The following is a 24,431-nucleotide window of genomic DNA, read 5'->3' as shown; positions in this document are numbered from 1 at the left end:
CAAGCTTTCAAACTGCCAAGTCTCATACAGAGTTAGTTCTGGCATTTCTAAGGTCGCATGGATGGAAAGTGAACGAAAAGAAAAGTTCTCTCTTTCCTCTCACAAGAGTTCCATTCTTGGGGACTCTTATAGATTCTGTAGAAATGAAGATTTATCTGACAGAAGACAGATTAACAAAGCTTCTAAATGCATGCCGTGTCCTTCATTCCATTCAACTCCCGTCAGTAGCTCAATGCATGGAGGTGATCGGCTTAATGGTAGCAGCAATGGACATAGTACCCTTTGCACGTCTACATCTCAGACCGCTGCAATTGTGCATGCTGAGTCAGTGGAATGGGGATTACTCAGACTTGTCCCCTACTCTGAATCTGGATCAAGAGACCAGAAACTCTCTTCTATGGTGGCTTTCTCGGCCACAGCTGTCCAGGGGGATGCCATTCAGCAGGCCGGACTGGACAATTGTAACAACAGACGCCAGCCTACTAGGTTGGGGCGCTGTCTGGAATTCTCTGAAGGCTCAGGGACAATGGAATCAGGAGGAAAGTCTCCTGCCAATAAACATTCTGGAATTGAGAGCAGTTCTCAATGCCCTTCTGGCTTGGCCCCAGTTAAAAACTCGGGGGTTCATCAGGTTTCAGTCGGACAACATCACGACTGTAGCTTACATCAACCATCAAGGAGGGACAAGAAGCTCCCTAGCAATGAGGGAAGTATCAAACATAATTCGCTGGGCAGAGTCTCACTCTTGCCACCTGTCAGCAATCCACATCCCGGGAGTGGAGAACTGGGAGGCGGATTTCTTGAGTCGCCAGACTTTTCATCCGGGGGAGTGGGAACTTCATCCGGAGGTCTTTGCCCAAATACTTCGACGTTGGGGCAAACCAGAGATAGATCTCATGGCGTCTCGCCAGAACGCCAAACTTCCTCGCTACGGGTCCAGATCCAGGGATCCGGGAGCGGTTCTGATAGATGCTTTGACAGCACCTTGGAACTTCGGGATGGCTTATGTGTTTCCACCCTTCCCGCTGCTTCCTCGATTGATTGCCAAAATCAAACAGGAGAGAGCATCAGTGATTCTAATAGCGCCTGCATGGCCACGCAGGACTTGGTATGCAGATCTAGTGGACATGTCATCCTGTCCGCCTTGGTCTCTACCTCTAAGACAGGACCTTCTGATACAGGGTCCATTCAAACATCAAAATCTAACTTCTCTGAAGCTGACTGCTTGGAAATTGAACGCTTGATTTTATCAAAACGTGGTTTTTCTGAGTCGGTTATTGATACCCTGATACAGGCTAGGAAGCCTGTTACCAGAAGGATTTACCACAAGATATGGCGTAAATACCTATACTGGTGCGAATCCAAAGGTTACTCCTGGAGTAAGGTTAGGATTCCTAGGATATTGTCTTTTCTACAAGAAGGTTTAGAAAAGGGTTTATCGGCTAGCTCATTAAGGGGACAGATCTCAGCTCTGTCCATCTTGTTACACAGGCGTCTGTCAGAAAACCCAGACGTCCAGGCCTTTTGTCAGGCTTTAGCTAGGATCAAGCCTGTGTTTAAAACTGTTGCTCCGCCATGGAGTTTAAACCTTGTTCTTAACGTTCTACAAGGAGTTCCGTTTGAACCCCTTCATTCCATTGATATAAAGTTGTTATCTTGGAAAGTGTTATTTTTAATGGCTATTTCTTCGGCTCGGAGAGTCTCTGAGTTATCAGCTTTACATTGTGATTCTCCTTATTTGATTTTTCATTCAGATAAGGTAGTTCTGCGTACAAAACCTGGGTTCTTACCTAAGGTAGTCACTAACAGGAACATCAATCAAGAGATCGTGGTGCCTTCCCTGTGCCCGAATCCTTCTTCAAAGAAGGAACGTCTTCTACACAATCTGGATGTAGTTCGTGCCCTCAAGTTCTACTTGCAGGCAACTAAGGATTTTCGACAAACGTCTTCCCTGTTTGTCGTGTACTCTGGTCAGAGGAGAGGTCATAAGGCTTCGGCTACCTCTCTCTCCTTCTGGCTTCGTAGCATAATTCGTTTAGCCTATGAGACTGCTGGACAGCAGCCTCCTGAAAGAATTACAGCTCATTCTACTAGAGCTGTGGCTTCCACTTGGGCCTTTAAGAATGAGGCCTCTGTTGAACAGATTTGCAAGGCTGCAACTTGGTCTTCGCTTCATACTTTTTCCAAATTTTACAAATTTGACACTTTTGCTTCCTCGGAGGCTATTTTTGGGAGAAAGGTTCTTCAGGCAGTGGTTCCTTCTGTATAATGAGCCTGCCTATCCCTCCCGTCATCCGTGTACTTTTGCTTTGGTATTGGTATCTCAGAAGTAATGATGACCCGTGGACTGATCACACATAACAGAAGAAAACATAATTTATGCTTACCTGATAAATTCCTTTCTTCTGTTGTGTGATCAGTCCACGGCCCGCCCTGTTTTTTAAGGCAGGTAAATATCTTTTAAATTATACTCCAGTCACCACTTCACCCTTGGTTTCTCCTTTCTCGTTGATTCTTGGTCGAATGACTGGGAGTGACGTAGAGGGGAGGAGCTATGTGCAGCTCTGCTGGGTGAATCCTCTTGCATTTCCTGTTGGGGAGGAGTTATATCCCAGAAGTAATGATGACCCGTGGACTGATCACACAACAGAAGAAAGGAATTTATCAGGTAAGCATAAATTATGTTTTTTCATTGCATAAATGTTTTGTGGATGATCCATTTATATAGCCTATCTGGAAGTGTAACAGTGTATAGTTTTGCTTATTTGTTTAATAACATTGTGCTGATTTTCAGACTCCTAACCAAGCCCCAAAGTATCAGATGTAGACCCAGGTCTAAAGATTCCTGGAGCCATTGTTTGGGTAATCTGTCTTTTCATATGCGCGAAGGGAGTTATGTCTACTCATTTTGCTCTCCCAGCCCCTTTCACTGGGTGACCAAGCCTAACCTCATCAACAGTGCTAAACTAGGAGCATCTAAGTACATTTTTAAAAGGTTTTATACTGGAATTTTAGATCAGTATCTGTGCACATTATTCTTTATAGTAGTGTCAATTACATGCAAAATTTGTGTACACTGTCCCTTTAAAATTGCATGCTCTATCTGAATCATGAAAGTTTAAACAACTTCCATTTTACTTCAGTTAACGTATATGCATTTGTGATTGGCTGATGGCTGTCACATGATGTGGAAAGAGACATAACTTTGAAAGTTGTCAGAACAAAATTTATTACTCATGTGAAGTTCAGAATAAGTCCTATTGCATTGTCTGTCTGTTGTATTCACTGGTCCTTTTAATTTAGACTTTCCTATCCCTTTAAGTTTTAAAACGGGAAGCAAACCAATAGCATATTGAGTAGTAACCAGGCTATTGTAGTTATGCTCAGCAGTTTAATGTCCCTTTAATTCTTGTCAGGGCACCTTCATGTTCCAGGGCAGATGCATGGCTTATACAGTTCTATTATATGAAATGGAGGCAATTAGAAAAGCGATCCTGCTTACAAATGTCAGTAAAAATAAGTTTCCAAATTTTGGTTTACAGAAATGGAAGTGTCCCTTTAATACCCTGAACATAGTTACTAAATAAAATTATATGAACATTACAAACCAAATTGTGAGAACTAACGTATTTTATGGATTGTACACTTGCAAATGTTGTTTTTCTTGTTGCGTCATTGATGTTTGTAAACGTCTTTCATATGAGAGATATATACTGTCTTGTAATTACCTGTGCTGCAAATGTTTTGTCACACTTGGTTTCAATCACCTTCAGAAGAGAACTTCTAATCATTTAACAGAGCCCGATTCATGACTCATCAATCCTTCTAATCAAATATGTCAGACAGGAGGATAAATCGTGTTGCAGTGTTAGACATTTTGGGCAGCTTTCCATTTCAGTAATCTTAACAAGGAAATATATAAAATAAATATTTTTATTTTTTGGGGGGAGTATTGATAAAAAATGTAAATATGTCAAGGTGCAGTCTTGCATGCCTAATGCATCACTTACATTTCTGTTGTAGTACGCTGCGTTGTCTAGTAAATATATATATATATATATATCACACACACACACTGCCTGCCTTTATTTGCATAATTTTATCATACCTACTGCAACACTTTTTTTTTCATTTTTCTTTCTAGGATGCAAGCCATTTGCAGGCTGTTAACTGAGCCAGTATATTCTGTATGAGTATATGAGTACACTCCTTGTGAGGGAGAGGTCCCCTCTCCCAGTAGTCTCTCATTTCCATCCTTTTAACCCCTTAACGACTGAGGACGTGCAGGGTACGTCCTCAGAAAAAAGGCAGTTAACGCCTGAGAACGTACCCTGCACGTCCTCAGTGTGGAAAGCAGCTGGTAGCGATCCTGCTCGCTTCCAGATGCTTTCCGGTTATTGCAGTGATGCCTCGATATGGAGGCATCCTGCAATAACCTTTGTAAGCCATCCGGTGCAGAGAGAGCCACTCTGTGGCCCTCTCTGCACCGGAGATCGGTGGCTTACTGCGTTGGTGGGTGGGAGCCGGACCGGGAGGCGGGTGGCGGCCATCGATGGCCCTGGCGATGTGAAGGGGGGCGGGATCGTGGGCGGGGGTGGCTGGGGGCGCGCACGCGTGCACGGGAGGGTGGGGGCGGGCGCGTGCACGGGGAGGGAGTGGGTGGGAACCGCTACACTACAGAAAATGCTAAAATAAAAAATGTTTAAAAAAAATGTCAAAAATGTCAAAAAAAAATGATCAGCAAAGTGGTGGGGGTTTGTCTGTGTGGGGGGGGGGGGAAAGCTACACTACAGAAAAATAAAAACAATAAAAAAAAAGCACTTTTTATTGCAAACTGGGTACTGGCAGACAGCTGCCAGTACCCAAGATGGCCCCCAATAAGGCAGAGGGGAGGGTTAGAGAGCGGTTTTGGGGGGGGGGGATCAGGGAGGTTGGGGGCTAAGGGGGGGATCCTACACAGTAGCATATGTAAATATGCTAACAATTTTTTTTTATTTTTTTTTAAAACCCTTTTTTCTCCAACATAGGTGTGTCCGGTCCACGGCGTCATCCTTACTTGTGGGATATTCTCTTCCCCAACAGGAAATGGCAAAGAGCCCAGCAAAGCTGGTCACATGATCCCTCCTAGGCTCCGCCTTCCCCAGTCATTCTCTTTGCCGTTGTACAGGCAACATCTCCACGGAGATGGCTTAGAGTTTTTTGGTGTTTAAATGTAGTTTTTATTCTTCAATCAAGAGTTTGTTATTTTAAAATAGTGCTGGTATGTACTATTTACTCTGAAACAGAAAAGAGATGAAGATTTCTGTTTGTAAGAGGAAAATGATTTTAGCAACCGTTACTAAAATCGATGGCTGTTTCCACACAGGACTGTTGAGAGGAATTAACTTCAGTTGGGGGAAACAGTGAGCAGACTTTTGCTGCTTGAGGTATGACACATTTCTAACAAGACTTGGTAATGCTGGAAGCTGTCATTTTCCCTATGGGATCCGGTAAGCCATTTTTATTAAATAAGAATAAAGGGCTTCACAAGGGCTTTAAAGACTGGTAGACATTTTTCTGGGCTAAAACGATTGATATATAAGCATTTTTAATACTTCATAGTTTTTGAGGAGTTATTTTATTCTTGGGAATCATGTAAAATAACCGGCAGGCACTGTATTGGACACCTTTTTCACTGGGGGCCTTCTCTAATCATAGGCAGAGCCTCATTTTCGCGCCTCTATTGCGCAGTTGTTTTTGGGAAGCAAGACATGCAGATGCATGTGTGAGGAGCTCAGATACATAGAAAAAGCTTACTGAAGGCGTCATTTGGTATCGTATTCCCCTTTGGGCTTGGTTGGGTCTCAGCAAAGCAGATACCAGGGACTGTATAGGGGTTAAATGTAAAAACGGCTCCGGTTCCGTTATTTTAAGAGTTAAAGCTTTCAAATTTGGTGTGCAATACTTTTAAGGCTTTAAGACACTGTGGTGAAATTTTGGTGAATTTTGAACAATTCCTTCATACTTTTTCACATTTGCAGTAATAAAGTGTGTTCAGTTTAAAATTTAAAGTGACAGTAACGGTTTTATTTTAAAACGTTTTTTGTACTTTGTTATCAAGTTTATGCCTGTTTAACATGTCTGAACTATCAGATAGACTATGTTCTGTATGTGGGGAAGCCAAGGTTCCTTCTCATTTAAATAGATGTGATTTATGTGACACAAAATTTAGAGAAAATGATGCCCAAGATGATTCCTCAAGTGAGGGGAGTAAGCATGGTACTGCATCATCCCCTCCTTCGTCTACGCCAGTCTTGCCCACACAGGAGGCCCCTAGTACATCTAGTGCGCCAATACTCCTTACTATGCAACAATTAACGTCTGTAATGGATAAATCTATCAAAAACATTTTAGCCAAAATGCCCACTTATCAGCGAAAGCGCGACTGCTCTGTTTTAGAAAATACTGAAGAGCATGAGGACGCTGATGATATTGGTTCTGAAGTGCCCCTACACCAGTCTGAGGGGGCCAGGGAGGTTTTGTCTGAGGGAGAAATTTCAGATTCAGGGAAAATTTCTCAACAAGCTGAACCTGATGTGATTACATTCAAATTTAAATTGGAACATCTCCGCGCTCTGCTTAAGGAGGTGTTATCTACTCTGGATGATTGTGAGAATTTGGTCATTCCAGAGAAATTATGTAAGATGGACAAGTTCCTAGAGGTCCCGGGGCCCCCCGAAGCTTTTCCTATACCCAAGCGGGTGGCGGACATTGTAAACAAAGAATGGGAAAGGCCCGGCATACCTTTTGTCCCTCCCCCTATATTTAAGAAATTGTTTCCTATGGTCGACCCCAGAAAGGACTTATGGCAGACAGTCCCCAAGGTCGAGGGGGCGGTTTCTACTCTAAACAAACGCACTACTATCCCTATAGAAGATAGTTGTGCTTTCAAAGATCCTATGGATAAAAAATTAGAGGGTTTGCTTAAAAAGATGTTTGTTCAGCAAGGTTACCTTCTACAACCAATTTCATGCATGGTTCCTGTCACTACAGCAGCGTGTTTCTGGTTCGATGAACTAGAAAAGTCGCTCAATAAAGATTCTTCTTATGAGGAGATTATGGACAGAATTCATGCTCTCAAATTGGCTAACTCTTTTACTTTAGACGCCACTTTGCAATTGGCTAGATTAGCGGCGAAAAATTCAGGGTTTGCTATTGTGGCGCGCAGAGCGCTTTGGCTAAAATCTTGGTCAGCGGATGCGTCTTCCAAGAACAAATTGCTTAACATTCCTTTCAAGGGGAAAACGCTGTTTGGCCCTGACTTGAAAGAGATTATTTCTGATATCACTGGGGGTAAGGGCCACGCCCTTCCTCAGGATAGGTCTTTCAAGGCTAAAAATAAACCAAATTTTCGTCCCTTTCGCAGAAACGGACCAGCCCCAAGTGCTACATCCTCTAAGCAAGAGGGTAATACTTCTCAAGCCAAGCCAGCCTGGAGGCCAATGCAAGGCTGGAACAAATTTAAGCAGGCCAAGAAACCTGCCACTGCTACCAAGACAGCATGAGATGTTGGCCCCCGATCCGGGACCGGATCTGGTGGGGGGCAGACTTTCTCTCTTCGCTCAGGCTTGGGCAAGAGATGTTCTGGATCCTTGGGCGCTAGAAATAGTCTCCCAAGGTTATCTTCTGGAATTCAAGGGGCTTCCCCCAAGGGGGAGGTTCCACAGGTCTCAATTGTCTTCAGACCACATAAAAAGACAGGCATTCTTACATTGTGTAGAAGACCTGTTAAAAATGGGAGTGATTCATCCTGTTCCATTAGGAGAACAAGGGATGGGATTCTACTCCAATCTGTTCATAGTTCCCAAAAAAGAGGGAACATTCAGACCAATCTTAGATCTCAAGATCCTAAACAAGTTCCTCAAGGTTCCATCGTTCAAAATGGAAACCATTCGGACAATTCTTCCTTCCATCCAGGAAGGTCAATTCATGACCACGGTGGATTTAAAGGATGCTTATCTACATATTCCTATCCACAAGGAACATCATCGGTTCCTAAGGTTCGCCTTTCTGGACAAGCATTACCAGTTTGTGGCACTTCCATTCGGATTAGCCACTGCTCCAAGAATTTTCACAAAGGTACTAGGGTCCCTTCTAGCGGTGCTACGACCAAGGGGCATTGCAGTAGTACCTTACTTGGACGACATACTGATTCAAGCGTCGTCCCTACCACAAGCAAAGGCTCATACGGACATTGTCCTGGCCTTTCTCAGATCTCACGGGTGGAAAGTGAACGTAGAAAAAAGTTCTCTATCTCCGTCAACAAGAGTTCCCTTCTTGGGAACAATAATAGACTCCTTAGAAATGAGGATTTTTCTGACAGAGGCCAGAAAATCAAAACTTCTAAGCTCTTGTCAAGTACTTCATTCTGTTCCTCTTCCTTCCATAGCGCAGTGCATGGAAGTAATAGGTTTGATGGTCGCGGCAATGGACATAGTTCCTTTTGCGCGAATTCATCTGAGACCATTACAACTGTGCATGCTCAGTCAGTGGAATGGGGATTATACAGACTTGTCTCCGATGATACAAGTAGATCAGAGGACCAGAGATTCACTCCGTTGGTGGCTGACCCTGGACAACCTGTCACAGGGGATGAGCTTCCGCAGACCAGAGTGGGTCATTGTCATGACCGACGCCAGTCTGGTGGGCTGGGGCGCGGTCTGGGAACTCCTGAAAGCTCAGGGCCTTTGGTCTCGGGAAGAATCTCTTCTCCCGATAAATATTCTGGAACTGAGAGCGATATTCAATGCTCTCAAGGCTTGGCCTCAGCTAGCAAAGGCCAAATTCATACGGTTTCAATCAGACAACATGACGACTGTTGCGTATATCAACCATCAAGAGGGAACAAGGAGTTCCCTGGCGATGGAAGAAGTGACCAAAATCATTCAATGGGCGGAGACTCACTCCTGCCACTTGTCTGCAATCCACATCCCAGGAGTGGAAAATTGGGAAGCGGATTTTCTGAGTGGTCAGACATTTCATCCGGGGGAGTGGGAACTCCATCCGGAAATCTTTGCCCAAATTACTCAATTGTGGGGCATTCCAGACATGGATCTGATGGCCTCTCGTCAGAACTTCAAGGTTCCTTGCTACGGGTCCAGATCCAGGGATCCCAAGGCGACTCTAGTAGATGCACTAGTAGCACCTTGGACCTTCAACCTAGCTTATGTATTCCCACCGTTTCCTCTCATCCCCAGGCTGGTAGCCAGGATCAATCAGGAGAGGGCATCGGTGATCTTGATAGCTCCTGCGTGGCCACGCAGGACTTGGTATGCAGACCTGGTGAATATGTCATCGGCTCCACCATGGAAGCTACCTTTGAGACAGGACCTTCTTGTTCAAGGTCCGTTCGAACATCCGAATCTGGCCTCACTCCAACTGACTGCTTGGAGATTGAACGCTTGATTTTATCAAAGCGAGGGTTCTCAGATTCTGTCATTGATACTCTTGTTCAGGCCAGAAAGCCTGTAACTAAAAAAATCTACCATAAAATATGGAAAAAATATATCTGTTGGTGTGAATCTAAAGGATTCCCATGGAACAAGATAAAAATTCCTAAGATTCTATCCTTTCTTCAAGAAGGTTTGGAGAAAGGATTATCTGCAAGTTCTTTGAAGGGACAGATTTCTGCTTTATCTGTTTTACTTCACAAAAAGCTGGCGGCTGTGCCAGATGTTCAAGCTTTTGTTCAGGCTCTGGTTAGAATCAAGCCTGTTTACAAACCTTTGACTCCTCCTTGGAGTCTCAATTTAGTTCTTTCAGTTCTTCAGGGGGTTCCGTTTGAACCCTTACATTCCGTAGATATTAAGTTATTATCTTGGAAAGTTTTGTTTTTGGTTGCAATTTCTTCTGCTAGAAGAGTTTCAGAGTTATCTGCTCTGCAGTGTTCTCCTCCTTATCTGGTGTTCCATGCAGATAAGGTGGTTTTGCGTACTAAACCTGGTTTTCTTCCGAAGGTTGTTTCTAACAAAAACATTAATCAGGAGATAGTCGTGCCTTCTTTGTGTCCGAATCCAGTTTCAAAGAAGGAACGTTTGTTGCACAATTTGGATGTAGTTCGTGCTCTAAAATTCTATTTAGATGCTACAAAGGATTTCAGACAAACATCTTCCTTGTTTGTTGTTTATTCCGGTAAAAGGAGAGGTCAAAAAGCAACTTCTACCTCTCTCTCTTTTTGGCTTAAAAGCATCATCAGATTGGCTTACGAGACTGCCGGACGGCAGCCTCCTGATAGAATCACAGCTCATTCCACTAGGGCCGTGGCTTCCACATGGGCCTTCAAGAACGAGGCTTCTGTTGATCAGATATGTAAGGCAGCGACTTGGTCTTCACTGCACACTTTTACTAAATTTTACAAATTTGATACTTTTGCTTCTTCTGAGGCTATTTTTGGGAGAAAGGTTTTGCAAGCCGTGGTGCCTTCCATCTAGGTGACCTGATTTGCTCCCTCCCATCATCTGTGTCCTAAAGCTTTGGTATTGGTTCCCACAAGTAAGGATGACGCCGTGGACCGGACACACCTATGTTGGAGAAAACAGAATTTATGTTTACCTGATAAATTACTTTCTCCAACGGTGTGTCCGGTCCACGGCCCGCCCTGGTTTTTTAATCAGGTCTGATAATTTATTTTCTTTAACTACAGTCACCACGGTATCATATGATTTCTCCTATGCAAATATTCCTCCTTTACGTCGGTCGAATGACTGGGGAAGGCGGAGCCTAGGAGGGATCATGTGACCAGCTTTGCTGGGCTCTTTGCCATTTCCTGTTGGGGAAGAGAATATCCCACAAGTAAGGATGACGCCGTGGACCAGACACACCGTTGGAGAAAGTAATTTATCAGGTAAACATAAATTCTGTTATTTTAGTACTGGCAGACTTTCTGCCAGTACTTAAGATGACAGGGACAATTGTGGGGTGGGGGAGGGAAGGGAGCTGTTTGGGAGGGATCAGGGGGTGGGATGTGTCAGATGGGAGGCTGATCTCTACACTAAAGCTAAAATTAACCCTGCAAGCTCCCTACAAACTCCCTAATTAACCCCTTCACTGCTAGCCATAATACACATGTGGTGCGCAGCGGCATTTAGCGGCCTTCTAATTACCAGAAAGCAACTCCAAAGTCATATATGTCTGCTATTTCTGAACAAAGGGGATCCCAGACAAGCATTTACAACGATTTGTGCCATAATTGCACAAGCTGTTTGTAAATGATTTCAGTGAGAAACCTAAAATTGTGAAAAATGTTATGTTTTTTTTTAATTTGATCGCATTTGGCGGTGAAATGGTGGCATGAAATATACCAAAATGTGCTTAGATCAATACTTGGGGTTGTCTACTACACTACACTAAAGCTAAAATTAACCCTACAAGCTCCCTAAAAGCTCCCTAATTAACCCCTTAACTGCTGGGCATAATACACTTGTGGTGCGCAGTGGCATTTAGCGGCCTTCTAATTACCAAAAAGCAACGCCAAAGCCATATATGTTTGCTATTTCTGAACAAAGGGAATCCCAGAGAAGATTTACAACCATTTATGCCATAATTGCACAAGTTGTTTGTAAATAATTTCAGTGAGAAATCAAAGTTTGTGAAAAAATGTGTGAAAAAGTGAACAATTTTTTGTATTTGATCGCATTTGGCGGTGAAATGGTGGTATAAAATATACTAAAATTGGCCTAGATCAATACTTTGGGATGTCTACTAAAAAAAATATATACATGTCAAGGGATATTCAGGGATTCCTGAAAGATATCAGTGTCCCAATGTAACTAGCGCAAATTTTGGAAAAAAATGGCTTGGAAATAGCAAAGTGCTACTTGTATTTATGGCCCTATAACTTGCAAAAAAAGCAAAGAACATGTAAACATTGGGTATTTCTAAACTCAGGACAAAATTTAGAAACTATTTAGCATGGGTGTTTTTTGGTGGTTTTAGATATGTAACAGATTTTGGGGGTCAAAGTTAGAAAAAGTGTGTTTTTTTTTCATTTTTTCCTCATATTTTATCATTTTTTTTTATAGTAAATTATAAGATATGATGAAAATAATGGTATTTCTCCAACATAGGTGTGTCCGGTCCACGGCGTCATCCTTACTTGTGGGATATTCTCTTCCCCAACAGGAAATGGCAAAGAGCCCAGCAAAGCTGGTCACATGATCCCTCCTAGGCTCCGCCTACCCCAGTCATTCTCTTTGCCGTTGTACAGGCAACATCTCCACGGAGATGGCTTAGAGTTTTTTAGTGTTTAACAAGCTACTTAACATTCCTTTCAAGGGGAAAACGCTGTTTGGCCCTGACTTGAAAGAGATTATCTCTGATATCACTGGGGGTAAGGGCCATGCCCTTCCTCAGGATCGGCCTTTCAAGGCCAAAAATAAACCTAATTTTCGTCCCTTTCGTAGAAACGGACCAGCCCAAAGTGCTACGTCCTCTAAGCAAGAGGGTAATACTTCTCAAGCCAAGCCAGCTTGGAGACCAATGCAAGGCTGGAACAAGGGAAAGCAGGCCAAGAAACCTGCCACTGCTACCAAGACAGCATGAAATGTTGGCCCCCGATCCGGGACCGGATCTGGTGGGGGGCAGACTCTCTCTCTTCGCTCGGGCTTGGGCAAGAGATGTTCTGGATCCTTGGGCGCTAGAAATAGTCTCCCAAGGTTATCTTCTGGAATTCAAGGGGCTTCCCCCAAGGGGGAGGTTCCACAGGTCTCAGTTGTCTTCAGACCACATAAAAAGACAGGCATTCTTACGTTGTGTAGAAGACCTGTTAAAAATGGGAGTGATTCATCCTGTTCCATTAGGAGAACAAGGGATGGGGTTCTACTCCAATCTGTTCATAGTTCCCAAAAAAGAGGGAACGTTCAGACCAATCTTAGATCTCAAGATCTTAAACAAGTTTCTCAAGGTTCCATCGTTCAAAATGGAAACCATTCGAACAATTCTTCCTTCCATCCAGGAAGGTCAATTCATGACCACGGTGGATTTAAAGGATGCGTATCTACATATTCCTATCCACAAGGAACATCATCGGTTCCTAAGGTTCGCATTCCTGGACAAGCATTACCAGTTCGTGGCGCTTCCTTTCGGATTAGCCACTGCTCCAAGGATTTTCACAAAGGTACTAGGGTCCCTTCTAGCTGTGCTAAGACCAAGGGGCATTGCTGTAGTACCTTACTTGGACGACATTCTGATTCAAGCGTCGTCCCTTCCTCAAGCAAAGGCTCACACGGACATTGTCCTGGCCTTTCTCATATCTCACGGATGGAAAGTGAACGTGGAAAAGAGTTCTCTATCTCCGTCAACAAGGGTTCCCTTCTTGGGGACAATAATAGACTCCTTAGAAATGAGGATTTTTCTGACAGAGGCCAGAAAAACAAAACTTCTAGACTCTTGTCGGATACTTCATTCCGTTCCTCTTCCTTCCATAGCGCAGTGCATGGAAGTGATAGGTTTGATGGTAGCGGCAATGGACATAGTTCCTTTTGCGCGCATTCATCTAAGACCATTACAACTGTGCATGCTCAGTCAGTGGAATGGGGACTATACAAACTTGTCTCCGAGGATACAAGTAAATCAGAGGACCAGAGACTCACTCCGTTGGTGGCTGTCCCTGGACAACCTGTCACAAGGGATGACCTTCCGCAGACCAGAGTGGGTCATTGTCACGACCGACGCCAGTCTGATGGGCTGGGGCGCGGTCTGGGGATCCCTGAAAGCTCAGGGTCTTTGGTCTCGGGAAGAATCTCTTCTACCGATAAATATTCTGGAACTGAGAGCGATATTCAATGCTCTCAAGGCTTGGCCTCAGCTAGCGAGGGCCAAGTTCATACGGTTTCAATCAGACAACATGACAACTGTTGCGTACATCAACCATCAGGGGGGAACAAGGAGTTCGAAAAAGTGAAGAGAAATCCCAGGCGCCTACCCTAAGGAGGCTAGGTTGAAGTAAAATTGGATGGAGAGATAGATTGGCCAAAAATGTATTTTAATAATGGATTAAATTATTAAAAACAACGAATTATAACATATTTAAACACATTAAATACAAAAACTTCATGGATCCATGATAAATTACATAAATTGCATAAAAAGCTAAAAATCGATAAAAAATCGATAAAAAATCGATAAAAACTAAGGTGATCCTTAGGTGATTATGTGCGGTACTGCTTCAAGATGTTCCACACATAAAACCTAAAATACATCCCCATATTGGGCACTTGCTAGGAGTCCCCCTTCCTAGGCTTAAAGGTTACCATTAGGCGCTGAGGTTTCACTTTTAATTCTGACGGGAACAAGGAGTTCCCTGGCGATGGAAGAAGTGACCAAAATCATTCTATGGGCGGAGTCTCACTCCTGCCACCTGTCTGCTATCCACATCCCAGGAGTGGAAAATTGGGAAGCGGATTTTCTGAGTCGTCAGACATTGCATCCGGGGGAGTGGGAACTCCATCCGGAAATCTTTGCCCAAGTCACTCAACTGTGGGGCATTCCAGACATGGATCTGATGGCCTCTCGTCAGAACTTCAAAGTTCCTTGCTACGGGTCCAGATCCAGGGATCCCAAGGCGGCTCTAGTGGATGCACTAGTAGCACCTTGGACCTTCAAACTAGCTTATGTATTCCCGCCGTTTCCTCTCATCCCCAGGCTGGTAGCCAGGATCAATCAGGAAAGGGCGTCGGTGATCTTGATAGCTCCTGCGTGGCCACGCAGGACTTGGTATGCAGATCTGGTGAATATGTCATCGGCTCCACCATGGAAGCTACCTTTGAGACGAGACCTTCTTGTTCAAGGTCCGTTCGAACATCCGAATCTGGTCTCACTCCAGCTGACTGCTTGGAGATTGAACGCTTGATCTTATCGAAGCGAGGGTTCTCAGATTCTGTTATCGATACTCTTGTTCAGGCCAGAAAGCCTGTAACTAGAAAGATTTACCACAAAATTTGGAAAAAATATATCTGTTGGTGTGAATCTAAAGGATTCCCTTGGGACAAGGTTAAGATTCCTAAGATTCTATCCTTCCTTCAAGAAGGATTGGAAAAAGGATTATCTGCAAGTTCCCTGAAGGGACAGATTTCTGCCTTGTCTGTGTTACTTCATAAAAAGCTGGCAGCTGTGCCAGATGTTCAAGCCTTTGTTCAGGCTCTGGTTAGAATCAAGCCTGTTTACAAACCTTTGACTCCTCCTTGGAGTCTCAACTTAGTTCTTTCAGTTCTTCAGGGGGTTCCGTTTGAACCCTTACATTCCGTTGATATTAAGTTATTATCTTGGAAAGTTTTGTTTTTGGTTGCAATTTCTTCTGCTAGAAGAGTTTCAGAATTATCTGCTCTGCAGTGTTCTCCTCCTTATCTGGTGTTCCATGCAGATAAGGTGGTTTTACGTACTAAACCTGGTTTTCTTCCAAAAGTTGTTTCTAACAAAAACATTAACCAGGAGATTATCGTACCTTCTCTGTGTCCGAAACCAGTTTCGAAGAAGGAACGTTTGTTGCACAATTTGGATGTTGTTCGCGCTCTAAAATTCTATTTAGATGCTACAAAGGATTTTAGACAAACATCTTCCTTGTTTGTTGTTTATTCAGGTAAAAGGAGAGGTCAAAAAGCAACTTCTACCTCTCTCTCTTTTTGGATTAAAAGCATCTTCAGATTGGCTTACGAGACTGCCGGACGGCAGCCTCCCGAAAGAATCACAGCTCATTCCACTAGGGCTGTGGCTTCCACATGGGCCTTCAAGAACGAGGCTTCTGTTGATCAGATATGTAGGGCAGCGACTTGGTCTTCACTGCACACTTTTACCAAATTTTACAAGTTTGATACTTTTGCTTCTTCTGAGGCTATTTTTGGGAGAAAGGTTTTGCAAGCCGTGGTGCCTTCCATCTAGGTGACCTGATTTGCTCCCTCCCATCATCCGTGTCCTAAAGCTTTGGTATTGGTTCCCACAAGTAAGGATGACGCCGTGGACCGGACACACCTATGTTGGAGAAAACAGAATTTATGTTTACCTGATAAATTACTTTCTCCAACGGTGTGTCCGGTCCACGGCCCGCCCTGGTTTTTTAATCAGGTCTGATAATTTATTTTCTTTAACTACAGTCACCACGGTTTCATATGGTTTCTCCTATGCAAATATTCCTCCTTAACGTCGGTCGAATGACTGGGGTAGGCGGAGCCTAGGAGGGATCATGTGACCAGCTTTGCTGGGCTCTTTGCCATTTCCTGTTGGGGAAGAGAATATCCCACAAGTAAGGATGACGCCGTGGACCGGACACACCGTTGGAGAAAGTAATTTATCAGGTAAACATAAATTCTGTTTTTTAGAAAGTCCATTTAATGGCGAGAAAAACGATATATAATATGTGTGGGTACAGTAAATGAGTAAGAAGAAAATTACAGCTAAACACAAACACAGCAGAAATGTAAAAATAACCTTGGTCCCAAACGGACAGAAAATGAAAAAGTGCTGTGGTCATTAAGGGGTTAAACTCGTTTGCGTGTTCACTGTTTTTATTCTTTCTCTCTCTTTCTCTTGCTCACTCTTCTATCTCTTGCTCACTCTTCTATCTCTTGCTCACTCTTCTATCTCTTGCTCTCTCTTCTATCTCTTGCTCTCTCTTCTATCTCTTGCTCTCTCTTCTATCTCTTGCTCTCTCTTCTATCTCTTGCTCTTTCTTCTTCACTGTTTTTATTCTTTCTCTCTCTTTCTCTTGCTCTCTCTTCTATCTCTTGCTCACTCTTCTATCTCTTGCTCACTCTTCTATCTCTTGCTCACTCTTCTATCTCTTGCTCACTCTTCTATCTCTTGCTCACTCTTCTATCTCTTGCTCACTCTTCTATCTCTTGCTCACTCTTCTATCTCTTGCTCTCTCTTCTATCTCTTGCTCTCTCTTCTATCTCTTGCTCTCTCTTCTATCTCTTGCTCTCTCTTCTATCTCTTGCTCACTCTTCTATCTCTTGCTCACTCTTCTATCTCTTGCTCTCTCTTCTATCTCTTGCTCTCTCTTCTATCTCTTGCTCTCTCTTCTATCTCTTGCTCTCTCTTCTATCTCTTGCTCTCTCTTCTATCTCTTGCTCTCTCTTCTATCTCTTGCTCTCTCTTCTATCTCTTGCTCTCTCTTCTATCTCTTGCTCACTCTTCTATCTCTTGCTCACTCTTCTATCTCTTGCTCACTCTTCTATCTCTTGCTCACTCTTCTATCTCTTGCTCACTCTTCTATCTCTTGCTCTCTCTTCTATCTCTTGCTCTCTCTTCTATCTCTTGCTCTCTCTTCTATCTCTTGCTCTCTCTTCTATCTCTTGCTCTCTCTTCTATCTCTTGCTCACTCTTCTATCTCTTGCTCACTCTTCTATCTCTTGCTCTCTCTTCTATCTCTTGCTCTCTCTTCTATCTCTTGCTCTCTCTTCTATCTCTTGCTCTCTCTTCTATCTCTTGCTCACTCTTCTATCTCTTGCTCACTCTTCTATCTCTTGCTCACTCTTCTATCTCTTGCTCACTCTTCTATCTCTTGCTCACTCTTCTATCTCTTGCTCACTCTTCTATCTCTTGCTCACTCTTCTATCTCTTGCTCTCTCTTCTATCTCTTGCTCTCTCTTCTATCTCTTGCTCTCTCTTCTATCTCTTGCTCTCTCTTCTATCTCTTGCTCTCTCTTCTATCTCTTGCTCTCTCTTCTTCACTGTTTTTATTCTTTCTCTCTCTTTCTCTTGCTCACTCTTCTATCTCTTGCTCTCTCTTCTATCTCTTGCTCTCTCTTCTATCTCTTGCTCTCTCTTCTATCTCTTGCTCTTTCTTCTTCACTGTTTTTATTCTTTCTCTCTTTCTCTTGCTCTCTTTTCTATCTCTTGCTCACTCTTCTATCTCTTGCTCTCTCTTCTATCTCTTGCTCTCTCTTCTATCTCTTGCTCTCCTATCTCTTGCTCTTTCTTCTTCACTGTTTTTATTCTTTCTCTCTCTTTCTCTTGCTCTCTTTTCTATCTCTTGCTCACTCTTCTATCTCTTGCTCTCTCTTCTATCTCTTGCTCTCTCTTCTATCTCTTGCTCTTTCTTCTTCACTGTTTTTATTCTTTCTCTCTCTTTCTCTTGCTCTCTTTTCTATCTCTTGCTCACTCTTCTATCTCTTGCTCACTCTTCTATCTCTTGCTCACTCTTCTATCTCTTGCTCACTCTTCTATCTCTTGCTCACTCTTCTATCTCTTGCTCTCTCTTCTATCTCTTGCTCTTTCTTCTTCGCTGTTTTTATTCTTTCTCTTTCTATCTCTTGCTCACTCTTCTATCTCTTGCTCACTCTTCTATCTCTTGCTCACTCTTCTATCTCTTGCTCACTCTTCTATCTCTTGCTCACTCTTCTATCTCTTGCTCACTCTTCTATCTCTTGCTCACTCTTCTATCTCTTGCTCACTCTTCTATCTCTTGCTCACTCTTCTATCTCTTGCTCACTCTTCTATCTCTTGCTCTCTCTTCTATCTCTTGCTCTCTCTTCTATCTCTTGCTCTCTCTTCTATCTCTCTCTTCTATCTCTCTCTTCTATCTCTCTCTTCTATCTCTCTCTTCTATCTCTCTCTTCTATCTCTCTCTTCTATCTCTCTCTTCTATCTCTCTCTTCTATCTCTCTCTTCTATCTCTCTCTTCTATCTCTCTCTTCTATCTCTTGCTCTTTCTTTTGTTCTCTTTTTTTCTCCCTCTTTTTTTCGCCTAGTTTACATATTTGTTGCATCTGTCCTGCTACTTAGAGTGATAGCTCAGATCAAACAAGCTCTCATGAGTATTTAATGGAGTGAGTATGAAGGCATGCCCAAGCACCAACTTAAAAGCCACCTCTATTCATTTCCAAAAAGGGGTCAATATCCTGCATTGCCACCAAACATAAGACATAGTGCACCTCAAACCACATCTTCTCCAGCAATTTGCATTGCGGTAGATACGGTAAAGGCGGGCTGTAGAGAGTTACCACCTCATTAACACTTTTGTGATTCAGTTCCAAAATTCTTGGGGAGGCCCAAGATTTGCGTGTGTTGTTAAATATAATCTTGTCTTCAATAGTAAGGAAAACCCCAAGCTCTGAATGCCAATGTGTTGTATAAGGGGGTAAGGTTATGATAGATGGCTCTTCCAGCAGTTTTCTGGATACAGATAGTGTGCCAGATGGTAGGGTGTCTAGAAGACACAGCCTCAAAAAATTTGTAGGGCTAATTAGAAGGTCCCTCCCATGAGGTGAACTGTTAATCAAGTGGAGTTATTGAGCACATTTTAACCATGATGAAAAAGCTTCCCCAGCTATATCTTTTAAGTTGGTTCTTTGTTTTAATTTGTCAATGTCTACTAATTTAATAAAAGGAACAGTGTATCCCAATTCCCTCTTATTACACTTATATTTAAAAGAAATAGGGGACAAAGGAGAAATTATGAAAGATATATAAATTTGTGAATCTCGTACTCAGTCATAGTTATTAGAGATATGAAAATATAGTGGGGGAAATCTTAGACAATTGGTTAATTTAGTGGGAAGAGGAGTGCAGTTGTATTCAAAGATTTGGTCAAGGGAGTAAAGGTCATTCAGTGATTTGAATCAATCTGCATCCATATTTAAATTTAAGAATTTTGGACTTCTGGGAATTTATTAAAAATTGGAGTAGCTACTGAATTGGTTGAATTCAGCCATTAAATGAGAAAAAGAGGTAGCCGGTGAAGATAGGGAAACCAGTACATTGTCTGCGTAAAGGGAACTTTTATACTCACTTGGGCTGATTAAGATACCTTTTTAATGTTATTATTGTTTCTGATATGGGCCGCCAAGACCTCCATGGTAAGAATAAAGGAGACAGGGATAACCCTGTCTAGTGCTATTATAATTAGGGTTGCACCGATACGATACAGTATTTGCATGAGTACTTGTACTCATGCAAATGCACCGATACTTAAACCGATACCTCCACCTCCTACCCATATGCTACCTTGTGGCGTTTTTTCAAACTGCATGTTCCCATTTCATTTTAAACTGGAGTGGAGACTAAGCTAAAAATTGTTTACTACTGTTCTGCCAATACAAATTGCTGTTATTTGTATTATTGAATTGTAGTAGAGATCACTGTACCTCGTTCAGACAAACTTCTGAAGTACTGGGCAGTTAATAAACAGATTTCCAGCTCTGGCTAAAATGGCCCAAAAATATCTTTCTGCCCCATGCAGTAGTGTGAAAAGTGAAAGACTGTTCAACTTAGAGTCAAACCTCCATACAAATGTCAGATTGATGTTATATAACAGCCCTACAACCCATTTGCATCACCCCTTCAAATTTAATATTTTATTGTAATATTTTTTTATTTATAAACAATGTTCAGTAAACTTTTGACACATAAAACTGTTTTATTATTTCATAATGTCTTTTGAATTACAGTCCTTTATAATTATAAAGAAGGAATCTTAAATAATTAGTCTGTATTGTTCTTGGTAAACTGTCACATGACATTAAAAAAAAAAAAGGATCGGTAATTGGTATCGGCGAGTATTTGAAAACAAGTATCGGTACTTGTACTCGGTCATAAAAAAATGGTATCGGTGCAACCCTAATTATAATCATGGAAGCTGTTTGAGAGTACACAATTTGGTTTAACTTTCACAGATGGATTAGAGTAAAGGCTAAGAATCATTTTGACCATCAGGGTTCCAAAATCGAATTGAGATAGACATGCCTTTTGATTAATTGCCGATCAAAAGTCTTTTCGGTATCTGTAGATAAGAATGGTTGGTTCCTTCAGTTGTCTAACATGATGAATAAGGTGTAGCACTCTGGTGTTATCTCTTGCTTCATGCATGGGGACAAAGCCTGTTTGATCCACATGAATCAATTTGGATAAAATTGAATTAACTCGCTTTGCCATAACTTTGGCAAAGATTTTAATATCGGTATTAAATAAAGAGATTGATCTGTAATTCTTTGCTAAAGTGGACTCTTTACCTGGCTTTGGTAAAACTTGAAATATGGGCTTCTAGTATCTGATTGGACCAATAGCCGTCACCATCAACTGATTAGAACAGTAAAATGTGGTGCAAGGATATATTTAAATTGTTTGTAATAAGCATTAGAGAACCCATCAGGGCTTTTATGGAGGGGTTAGTCATTAATTGCAGCTAGCACTTATTGGAGATTGATGGTGTCTTCTAAAGATTTGGCAATATCCAATAGAATTTTGGGAAGGTCTGCCTCTGCAATATAGTTTTTACAAGTGGCAGGAGTACTGAAGGCCACCGGGGAAGGGAGGCTGTACAATTTTTGATAAAATAAACGGAACTGTTCGACTATGTTAGGGGTAGTGTGTAAAGTTTCACTGGTAGCTAGTTTTATTTTATGTATATATCAGTTATTTTGTTGTGCCCTTAGCGGTTTTGCCAGGAGTGAACCGGACTTGTTAGAGTCCACAAAGTATGTCTTTTTAAGTTGATAGGCTTTTCTCTGGGCCTCCTGGTATAGTAAGTGATTAAGGTCTCCTCTGACAGATTGTAGTTGTTCAATGAGGTTATGATTTAGTGGGTTATGTCTATTTGGTTCAGTTTGCGTACTGTGGCCAAATATGCTAAATGATATTGTTTGTTGAATATGGCTTTTTTGTTTTTGTTTTGTTCTCCATGGACTAACGCCTTGTGTGTTTCCCATATAGGGCAGGGGGTAGATTGGGAAGGAAGATTTAAGGCTAAAGAATTCTTGTAAGGATTGGGCAAGAAAGCATACAAAAAGGGAAACTGGATAGTCCAACCACCTCATAGGCATTGACTGTGACTAAATAAGCTGTAGTTTAATTGGTCAATAAAAATATAATCGATACGAGAATAATTCTTATGTGGGTTAGAATAAAATTTTAAAGTTTTTTTATTTTTGTCTGGGGTGTTTTACTCTCCATATGTCAATTAGGACCATAGTGCAAAAGTTGTCACAGAATACGAATAGGAGGAATTGAGCCATGCCCAGTTGAGCAGTCTATACCTGGTTCTAGAGCAACATTAAAGGGATACTAAACCCAAATTTGTTTTTCATTTTAATCAGATAGAGCATGTAATTTTAAGCAACTTTCTAATTTACTCCTATTATCAATTTTTCTTCGTTCTTTTGCTATCTTTATTTGAAACAGAAGGCATTTAAGCTAAGGAGCCAGCCAATTTTTGGTTTAGAACCATGGACAGCACTTGGGTGCATTTAGCCACCAATCAGCAAGAACAACCCAGGTTGTGAACCAAAAATGGGCCGGCTTCTGAACTTACATTCTTGCTTTTGAAATAAAGGTAGCAAGAAGAAAAATTTAAAGTAAATTAGAAAGTTGCTTAAAATTGCATGCTCTATCTGAATCACGAAACAAAAAATGTGGGTTCAGTGTCCCTTTAAAGTCGCCTGCTAAGATCATTTAACCTTTTTGTACACCTAATATGGTATGAGTGATTTTTTGGAAGAATTTTAGTTTTTTTTTTTTTGTTATTGGAATCTATTGTGCATCATGCCCATCAAGATCAGCCATCAGCCTCCAGTGTCCTTAACGTTGTAGACAAGCTGGAATAGGATTGATTTGTGAAATAGTATTTCTACTCCCTTTTGTTTACCCCAATGGGAGGAAAAACCCCCACAGGGAAATCCCCTGTTGTGAAATTGTGGGGTATTATCTTTAGGGAAATGTTTCTCCTGGACAAAGACAATATCACCGTCTAATTTTTTGAACCATGACAGACCCAACAATCTCGTAATCGGCAAATTTAACCCTTTGGCATTTTGGGATATTATTTGAATTGTGTCTCTACCCATAATGTGCTAATGGATTGAGTTTGAAGAGTTATATTTATATTGAGACATGCATAAAGAAATGACACTCTGTAATACAATTACATGTGTACCTGCCGGAATATTGGATTGTTTGGTTTGAGGAGCACAATGTGAGCAGTGCTTACCTGGAGATGTTATCAAGCCATGATGACCAGTATCCACCTGGATCAGAAAGGGGAAAAGAGGAGGATAAGCAGAGACAAAGAAAAGGGAGGTAGAGAGACCATCTTGAGACCAGCAAATGTCCTGAAAAAATGGATAAGCAGGCATAAGTATAACAGTAATTTAATAAAAGCAAAAACATTATGAAAAGCATAATATAAATACAAAATGATTAGTTTAGACATTCATCTTCTGTCCTGGAAGGTATTGTTTCTTTTAGCATTATCTTCTGCCAGAAGAGTTTCTTGTCAAGATTTTCTCCAGGATAAGGGGTCTTAAAGGACCATTAAACTTGACATTTCAACAATGCATAAAATGTATCATTATTGCAATATACATTTATCTTGCTGCCTTTTGCTGTAAAATACATCTAAAATGTTTGCTTGTTTTACTTCCACCCAGGGAGGTTTGGGTTAATACTTTTTAGCCAATTTATGCAAGCTTTTGTTTACTTCACCCTCCCCCCTATGATTCCCAGACAGTCACATGTTTGTAAAATGTGGATGATCAGTTTTGCATCAACAATCAAGATAGGGAAGAGATAGAAATCAGGCTTCCCCAGTCTCTTTCAAGTGCACATGTGCAAACAGAGTTTGTGCTATATCTGAATAATAGTTTGTGGTTAGCAAGGATTATTTTGTTTTGAGGGAAAGGGAAATCGGTGAAATTAACAAACAACAAATATACTAATTTGACAAAATAAAGCTGCACTTTTTATTGTAAAATTCTCAGATATGAAGGTTTAAAATCATGTATTTACAATATGTGTTTAGTGGTCATAAGGTGTTTTTTTTTTCTGATATCATCAATCATACATAATTAGTTGTATTAAGAGCTTTGAAATTCTATTTTCAAGATACAAGGGATTTTAGACAATCCTCTAGTTGTGTATTCATTTCTCGAGTCCACATAGAGGCCAGAATGCCACAGCTATTTCTTTAGCTTCTTTGCTAAAATGTTTGATTCACTGTTGGAGGCGGGAAAGTCTCCTCCATAACGCATTACAGGCCATTTGACTAGATCAGTTTCCACTTTCTGGACTTTAAAATTTTTTTTGTAGATCAACTCTGCAATGCTAAATTCTACCACTTTGATGTTCCTTTGCTTCCTCGGAAACAGCTTTTGGTAGTAAAGACCTCCAGGCACCCAATGTTTGGATATTAGGTGGTTGCAACAGTAAAGATCACATGAGTCTTAAGTAGGGTTGCCAGGTGCCCGCCACAAAAATACCGAACAAATAACAGGGGGGGGGGGATGCAAGAGAAAATGGGTACAAAAAAAGTGTGTATTTGTTTGTATATGTATACGTGTGTATGTATATATATATATATATATATATATATATATATATATAGGTATCCAAAACACCAAAACTCGCCCACAAAGGAAAAATGCCTGGGTGCAAATTTGTAGAAGATATGCAGCCAAAAGAAAATGCAC

General features: G+C 41.6%; 2 protein-coding genes across 2 annotated transcripts in view; one reads left to right on the top strand and one right to left on the bottom strand.

Moving 5' to 3' along the window:
* CCDC50 (coiled-coil domain containing 50) overlaps positions 1-24,431 on the top strand; it is a 341,194-nt gene that overhangs the window by 71,789 nt on the left and 244,974 nt on the right.
* Positions 1-24,431, bottom strand: part of UTS2B (urotensin 2B) — a 340,141-nt gene that overhangs the window by 308,675 nt on the left and 7,035 nt on the right. Inside the window, exon 2 of the mRNA XM_053710235.1 lies at positions 22,955-23,075. The gene's annotated coding sequence lies outside the window, so the exon portion shown is untranslated. The remainder of the gene's footprint in view (positions 1-22,954; positions 23,076-24,431) is intronic.

Source organism: Bombina bombina, chromosome 4, assembly GCF_027579735.1.
Source record: "Bombina bombina isolate aBomBom1 chromosome 4, aBomBom1.pri, whole genome shotgun sequence".
NCBI classification, from domain to species: Eukaryota; Metazoa; Chordata; class Amphibia; order Anura; family Bombinatoridae; genus Bombina; species Bombina bombina.
This window is presented reverse-complemented; position numbering and strand designations above follow the sequence as displayed.